Here is a 7889-nt window from a genome sequence, read left to right as displayed (position 1 = left end):
ATCGGTCCTGGGAGTTAGGTGTTACACTGAATTGCTCTTTTCTAAATACAACCCTTCCCCTTACCATCCCTTTTTCCCAATGATCCTACCAGCCTTTGTTATTTTCTCCGTAGGACTGAGAACGTGTGTACCAAATTTGGCTGTATTCGGTCCATGAGTTCAGAAGTTACAGTGAATTGCTTGTTTTCTGAACAATACCCTCCCCCAGCCCCTCCCCTCTTACCAAATTACACTTCCATATGATCGACTACTCTTAGTGAATATGTGTACAAAATTTGGTTGATATGGGTACTGGGGGTTGGGAGTTACACTGAATTGCTCGTTTTATAAAGACAACCCCTCCCCCCATACCCTCCCTTTTTTTACAATGACCGCCCCACCCGCTTTGTTATCTTTTGTTTAGGGTAGAGAATGTTTGTATCAAATTTGGTTGAAATCGGTGCAGGGGTTCAGAATTTACTCTGAATTACCCGTTTTCTGAACCATACCCTCCCTCCAGACCCTCCCCTTTCAAAGATTACACTCTCATATGGTTGTCTCCTTATATTGAATATGTGTACAAAATTTGATTGAAATCGGCCCTAGGAGATGCAAGTTACACATAATTGTTCGTTTTCTAAACAAAACCCCTCCCCCTTTTCTAAATGACCCTCCCACCCCCTTTGTCAACTTCCCCTGAGGATAGAGAACGTGTGTACCAAATTTGGTTGAATTCGGCCAAGTGGTTCAGAAGTAGTTAGCGAACATACATACATAGATTGATTTTTATATATATAGATTACCCGTTTTCTGAACCATACCCCTCCCTCCAGACCCCTCCCCCCTTTCAAAGATTACACTCTCATATGGTTGTCTCCTTATATTGAATATGTGTACAAAATTTGATTGAAATCGGCCCTAGGAGATGCAAGTTACACATAATTGTTCGTTTTCTAAACAAAACCCCTCCCCCTTTTCTAAATGACCCTCCCACCCCCTTTGTCAACTTCCCCTGAGGATAGAGAACGTGTGTACCAAATTTGGTTGAATTCGGCCAAGTGGTTCAGAAGTAGTTAGCGAACATACATACATAGATTGATTTTTATATATATAGATTAAATATATAATATATATATATTTGAAGTTCATGTTTTGTTTATTTCAAATAATAGGACCGTATTGTCTTCTATGTGTTTGTGTTTATTTAAGACTCGTCAATGCTCAAAATCTCATATTCACGATCAGGTTTTCACACCATATACGTGTCAAATCAAAACGTCCACGATTCTTTGGTTAATTTTAATCACAAATGAAACATTGTGACAAGATGGTTTTCCTTGTTGAGTTATGAAATGCAGTGACAAGGGGTCTACCAATGATATTTCTATTCCACTAAACGCACCCACATTCTATCACAGTACACCATTGATAAACTGTGGCAATGTACAAACTTCAAGTGAACTGTCATTTTTCATTCTCGCCTTCCCATTCGTTGCTTGTGTGGATTCTCTCTTTCAGTCAAGTATACAAACCTCGCCTGCCCATTCATTGATGTCTATCCAGTCAGTGAGTGAGTCGATTGTCAATTCTCGTCGAGTACACTGCTCCGTCGAAGTCCGTCGCTCCGATAAACAAAAGCCTTCAGAAAAGCATTCTTTTTCGAATGAAAATCGTACATTTCGGCGCGGAATGGGTGCTTATTCAGTGCTAATTGTGTCACGTATATGAAATTACATGTCGTGCGTGATAATTTCGCGTGGTAAAAGTGATTCCAAGCGTGTGAAAAATTTCATCGACAAATTTTCATTCATCTTTGACTGCGAAAAAAGGAGGAACGACCCATTGGCTACCCGTGTATTGGTGGGCGTTTATTGCATGAAAACATATACAAACCGTCGCAACAATACGCAACCGGACAGCGTGGTATGGTGTTGGTGTGATGTAGTGTGTACACAACACGAAGCCTGTCAGGTTCTTGATGAGTGTATCGGAACCGGCGGAACTGCGCGGGTGGTGGCATGCTGGCAGAAGAGAAATAACAATTATTGGCGGCAGCCGTTACCCGACTGCTACTGAAAACAAATCCATTTTCTTATCCTACGATATGCCGGGCCCTTATGCTTCATTGGGAGAGAGAGAATTGGAAGGGTGTTTGTTGATGGGTGACTTTTATTAATAAGCAGTACAATAGGGCTGTTGTTGCCAATAAAATGATTTAAATGATGAATTAAATTATTACAATAAATTATCTATTCTCTCTGTTAGCCACAGTTAGCCCAGTGTTGTAAAATGTCATTAGCATTCTTTTATATAATTAACCGAGAACTATTTTCAGAAGCTAGATATCAATTCATAAGAAATGACGAACTTATAACGCTTAAATGTGCCAACAACTTTGTCATGAAAAATGACATTCAAATGATATTATGTCGAATGACACGTATTATTTTGGAGAGATTTTACTGTCTAGCCTCAGACGTTATATTTAGAGCAATAAACTTTTGAACAAAAATATAGGACTACATGAGCGTTATGACTACATCAAAAACTATCAAGTGAATTTGGACTTGAAAAAAGTTTTAAATAAATTAGTCAAATAGCATGCAGATGTAAAAATAGGGTAAAACACCGTTTTTTGCCAAAACTGCCAGAAATAGATGCGTGCCGTGAACAAACGGCATGGTATCAAATTCCTTATCATAAAATCTATCTTTTGGCATAAAAACATGGATAATCCAGCGGATTCCTGAGATATTGACTTTGATGCATTTTCTTCAGGGAAAATCCCATTGTGCACTGGAACACAATCTTAAATCCAATCAGATCCGGTCAGATCAGTGATAAAGTGATAGTTCGGAAATTATGAAATCCCCCGCTCATAAGAATGGCTGGTGCTACCCAGCAAGACCAACAAAACATCTATCGAAACTAATTCAATATCTGTCAAAAGTAATTCTGCTCTGCGAGCAAGGTTATTTGCAAATTTTTAAACTGTCATTTTTAAGTTTAATTTGATTTTAATTCACAAATCGGACCAAAGCCTAAATTACGCTCATTTGACGAAAATTTTCTTAGAAATACTTGAAATCTTGTTCGTTAACTCTTGAAAATCAATGAACATTTTCAAACAGAGTATTCCATGAAGTTTTATTAATATACAGAAAAAATAATAAAAAGTGAACAGAGTGTAAAACTTGAGTTAAGGAGTTTTACGCTTTTCTACGCTAAAATGGTCCTCCTCCTAAAAAGTGTTTGCTTACAACGTGAATGCAATAGTAACAATTCACGTCAAACTCATCCTGTACGGGATTACGCTATAGCTATATACTATAGTTTTGGCGTTTCATTTATGTGTTTGATTTTTAAAATTAAATGGATTTTTCCGTGATAGAAGTTCAAAATGAACACTATCTATGCTGCAAGGCGGCAATATCCCAGTGGGATGGCAAAATTCAATGGTGGTCATCGAAACTGACGAGTGTCTTTGTTTACCGCAGAAGAGAAGTGCAAAATACAAAGACAGCTGTACGTTAGCTTGTTATCCATCGCCAAGATAATGTTGGTTAACGTGTTGGAGGACATATCTTGCAACAACTATAACCAAAAACACGTTATTGATAATGTGACGAAAGCTTATAACAAAACATCTACAAACGGCCAGAACCATCTTATTTCGATCATATCAATCCTTGAACATTGCTTTCTAGGACGAATTTGAAATAATTTACCATTTCCTCGGATATTCTGGAACTCCCGAAGGACCACCTACGGCCAACAATCTTGCATTGGTTTGGCTCTTACAAATCTGAAACAAACGATTTATTAGCAGGCACACTATCTAAGACGAATTTTCGGAATTGGTGACTTCTCCGGATATTCCTAGACATTTTTTTTCGTTGGGGCGTGGAACCACCGGATCCATTGAGTTGACCTTTAATGGTATAGCCGTGATTACTTTTAACTATTCGCACCTTGTAGGTTGATCATCATTTATCAAGTAAACAACCTAAGACGCGCCTTTTCCCAGTCCGGCAAAATTAAATTAATAAAATCCACAACCTTTCTAGCATTTGCAGTCCAAATTTCTCCTGGTTGCATAAAGCCACTATTTAGAAATTTAGATATACTTTTGTACAATGCATCACGATTGCAAAGCAGATGTTCCGAGTTTTCACGTTCTTTATGGCGACCGCCTAGTTGGTCATCAACCTATGCTTCCCAAGATATCAATTCCATTTTTATGACACAGTATGATACAGGGGTTAGACAAAAAGGTTGAGATAGGTAAAAATTTGTCGAAGTTCAAATCAGCATAACTTTGCATAGAATGATACGATTTTGATCAAACTGGGACCATCGGACGCGGGAACTCTTCTAGTATACTGGCCCTATGCGAAACCTCTGATTGGTCCTTGGCCTCCGGTGGTGTTCCGGGTTTTCCGAGGGTATGTTAAAAATGCATTTTTTCTGCTGCTTGTCGTTTTATATGACGTTTACTGCTATCATGCTTTATACTTTCCCAAGAAACTAGAACTAATATGCTGACCAATGCTGGCTGCAGATTGAAAATCCGTTAGGTATACGCAGACATATGGCCATTTTCGTGAAAACGATACGGGATTGGCTATACACCCTGAACAAATGTCACTTTCGCAGAACTTCCGGAACCTGTTACAAATTGGCCAAAGAGTCTTAAAGTCCTCAAAATATATCTCTAATTAAGATCCTATATTCATTCAGATGCATGTTTCCAGATGGTGCCAAAACCGGCCCCTCCTGGAAGGCCCATGGAACCTGCTATAAGGGTGGCAGTGGACACTATCATTCTGAAAATGTTTCTGTAATCATCGTCTCGCAAATCCATGAAGTCAGATACTCATATTTGCATTATTCCGATCTGTTACTATTTAATCATGTTCCCGGTACCGTTTTTACGGAAATGGCCGTATCTCTGTGTAGTTGAGATGGATTCTCGATCTACAGCCACCATTGGTCGGCATATTAGTTCTAGTTTTCGGAGAAAGTATAAAACATGATGAAAGATAAAGTCAAATAAAATTACAAGCAGTGGAAAAAATGCATCTTTAACATACCCTCGGAAAACCCGGAATATTTCCAGTGGCCAAGGACCAATCTCAGGTTTTGCAGGAGGGCAGTATACTAGAAGAGTGTCCGCTTCTGATGGTCCTGATTTTATAACAATTGGATTATACGCAAAGTTATGCTGATTTGAATGTCGACTTATTTTTACCTATCTCAACCTTTTTGTCTAACCCCTGTATATCGCAGAAAGGTTCTGGGCCAATAAACTGTGTATTTGAACCTTGTTTCGCAAGCTCGACTGTCTTTTCATTAGCTTCCATGCCACAATGTCAACGTTTCTTAAATCTTCTAATTGGTGTTATGGTTTCGTGGTAAAATTTATAGCAACGTCAGAGCAAAATCAATGCAAGGACCAATCATTGACATCGTGTGGCCTCCAAATGGTTCTCTGTAAATGTTGACTTGACATTCAGAACACAGAGAAACTTAGAACAAAATGCAATTAAAATCATCGTCATGGAAACATTATCACCCAATGTTAAACGTCAAACACAAGCGAAATCGATCGAAGCGCTATTAGTGGGCGATTGACCACTTATTAAAAAAAATAATCCACCTTTAAAAAGGTGAACGAGGAACATGTGTTGAATGAGAAGTCTGTTTCTCTGTGTTAGAAAGGTATTAGTAAGGTTTATATTAAAAGATATTTCTGGGATTATTATAGGGCACTGCACGGACTGCTTTGTCTCATTCTCGCTGCAAAGAAATAAGAAAACAACAAGGCCAGTAAACGTCAAAATTTATGAGGAACGAAAGAGAAAGAGATGTTACCGTGCAGTGCCCTATTGTTTGAGTCCAAAATTTGATAAGTTAGGTTATCGCCAGTGACAACTCGCCTACTGTTCTTATTCAAAACTTCTCAACTGAAAATTACAAGCATCATTATCGTCTGAGAATGAACACAACACTATCTACAACAGTCGATTTGAAAAAAGTCGCTGATTTAAAGAACTGGACACTTCTTTGGATGTACCGAACCATCCGGAAGATAACTTTGAGACCAACCAAGGTCGATTAGTGGTACCGTAATCCGGGGGAACATTGATTATTTTCACCATTTTCAAGAAATTAATAAAATCTTCCTGTTATCACAATTACTTATTGTGAGTTAGGTATCTTAATCTTGTCTAAATTTGCTGCTGAATGATATAACCATCGGATGAATTTGCATTTATTTTTCGCCAAAATTTAAACAATAAAATCAACATTAATTTTTGAACTCACAGCAAGCTGCCAAAAAGCACTCAAAACAAGTATAATAATAAAATAAATAAGCTCGTACCTATAGTTATGTGATAAGCAATCTTATTTTCTTGACTAATCCTTAGTTTTTGTTTCGAAACTTCGATAGGGTAAAAGTTCCGATAGCCGTGGGTGTTCCTATAGTTGCGGAAGTATGGTATACTCAAAACTTACAAATCAATCGCAGCAACCCACACTGTCAAACAGTTAGTATATCTGTCAGTTTCCAAACCGAACCATAATATCTTTGATAGCCCTTCTAAACTGGTAAATATCATCAAAATACCTTAACATTTGTTCGTGTATGCACCAATAGTTGCTGTAGTGTTCCTATAGTTGCGAGTCTCATTGAAAAACAATGGGACTCGTAACTATAGGAACGCAAATTAAGAAATATCGCAACTATTGGAACATTGTACCAGTAATTGGAGTTGTAATTTTAGGCTTGAAAAATGAATTCTCTTCCAACAAAAGCATTTCAATATAAAAATAGAAGCCGAGAGCTTTAGAATGCATATTAAAGGTAGGTGAAATATGATTCGATATTATTCTGGGAGAATGAATAGTTTTGGAAGGTGCTTAGTTCCTCCACTATTGGAACATTTACCCTATACATATATTGTTAAAAACCAGAAAATTCTACTAGCGGTGATGATGTCTTTCTCGAAACAATCGATTCACATCGCTCAGCGTAAGATATTCCAACTATAATTGCCTATTGTAGGGTGCTGTCAATACGATACACGCGGCGCGGCTGTTGTAATGTTTCCAAAAGCGCATTTGCACAAGATTCCTCGCGGCGTTTCACATTCGAAAGGAACAACCAAACTCTAGAAAACGCCTTTCTCTACAGATAAATGATTGATCAAAGTTAACCCAAATTGAAAAATGAAAAAAATTGACAAAAAACTTTTTTAAAACAAGTTTAAAATTATCCAATAATCTAGAACAACAGCCTTATACGTTTTACATGTACCAGAGTTTTAAAAATATGAAAAAAGCTATGATTTCACTTACGAGGGAAATATTTACAAAGCAATTAAAAAAATGATCAATGTTCCCCCGTATTACGGTACTTGTATTGAATTTGCTCTTACACTGCTACAACTGAGGGTTTGATCAGAAGAAGAAAGGATTATGCCAAACGTCCATGATGTCTATTCGTACATATACCGTGTATATCTTGATGAGCAGCCCAAGAAACTAATTTCTCCTACTGCCAATGCACTTGTTAACGGGAACAATTATGAATACAATGGTTGGACAAAAATGTTGAGATAGACAAAATGTTGTCGAATTTCATATTAGCATAACTTTGCTTGGAATTATCATATCGTGGGTAAACTGAAATGTTCTATCGGGGGATCTATATAGAACAATTTTTTTTCACTATTTCTGGTACAAACTCCATAGAAATCTCAAATGACAGCCGATTTAAAAACACCAAACAGCCCCCCTACCCCACTCCCACAAATGTATGGAGAAATAAACCTCCGATATAACATATCAAAAATGCACACCCGTGAAAGCAGAAAACCTATACTTTCGTGTATGTACTGATTTTT

At 37.6% G+C, this 7889-nt stretch overlaps 1 protein-coding gene across 6 annotated transcripts in view; it reads left to right on the top strand.

Annotated features, from left to right (window-relative positions):
- The first annotated feature begins 1555 nt into the window (after positions 1-1555).
- LOC134211351 (tyrosine-protein kinase transmembrane receptor Ror) overlaps positions 1556-7889 on the top strand; it is a 29775-nt gene continuing 23441 nt past the window's right edge. For 3 of the 6 annotated variants that reach the window (XM_062688133.1, XM_062688134.1, XM_062688129.1), the window contains exon 1: positions 1556-1839. The gene's annotated coding sequence lies outside the window, so the exon portion shown is untranslated. Of the gene's footprint in view, positions 1903-7889 lie in introns of all 6 variants that reach the window. The other 3 variants (XM_062688135.1, XM_062688131.1, XM_062688130.1) reach the window with 2 other exon arrangements.

The sequence above is a fragment of the Armigeres subalbatus genome, chromosome 2 (genome assembly GCF_024139115.2).
Source record: "Armigeres subalbatus isolate Guangzhou_Male chromosome 2, GZ_Asu_2, whole genome shotgun sequence".
NCBI lineage: Eukaryota > Metazoa > Arthropoda > Insecta > Diptera > Culicidae > Armigeres > Armigeres subalbatus.
The sequence above is the reverse complement of the archived record's forward strand: the minus strand, read 5'-3'. Positions and strand labels throughout refer to the sequence as shown.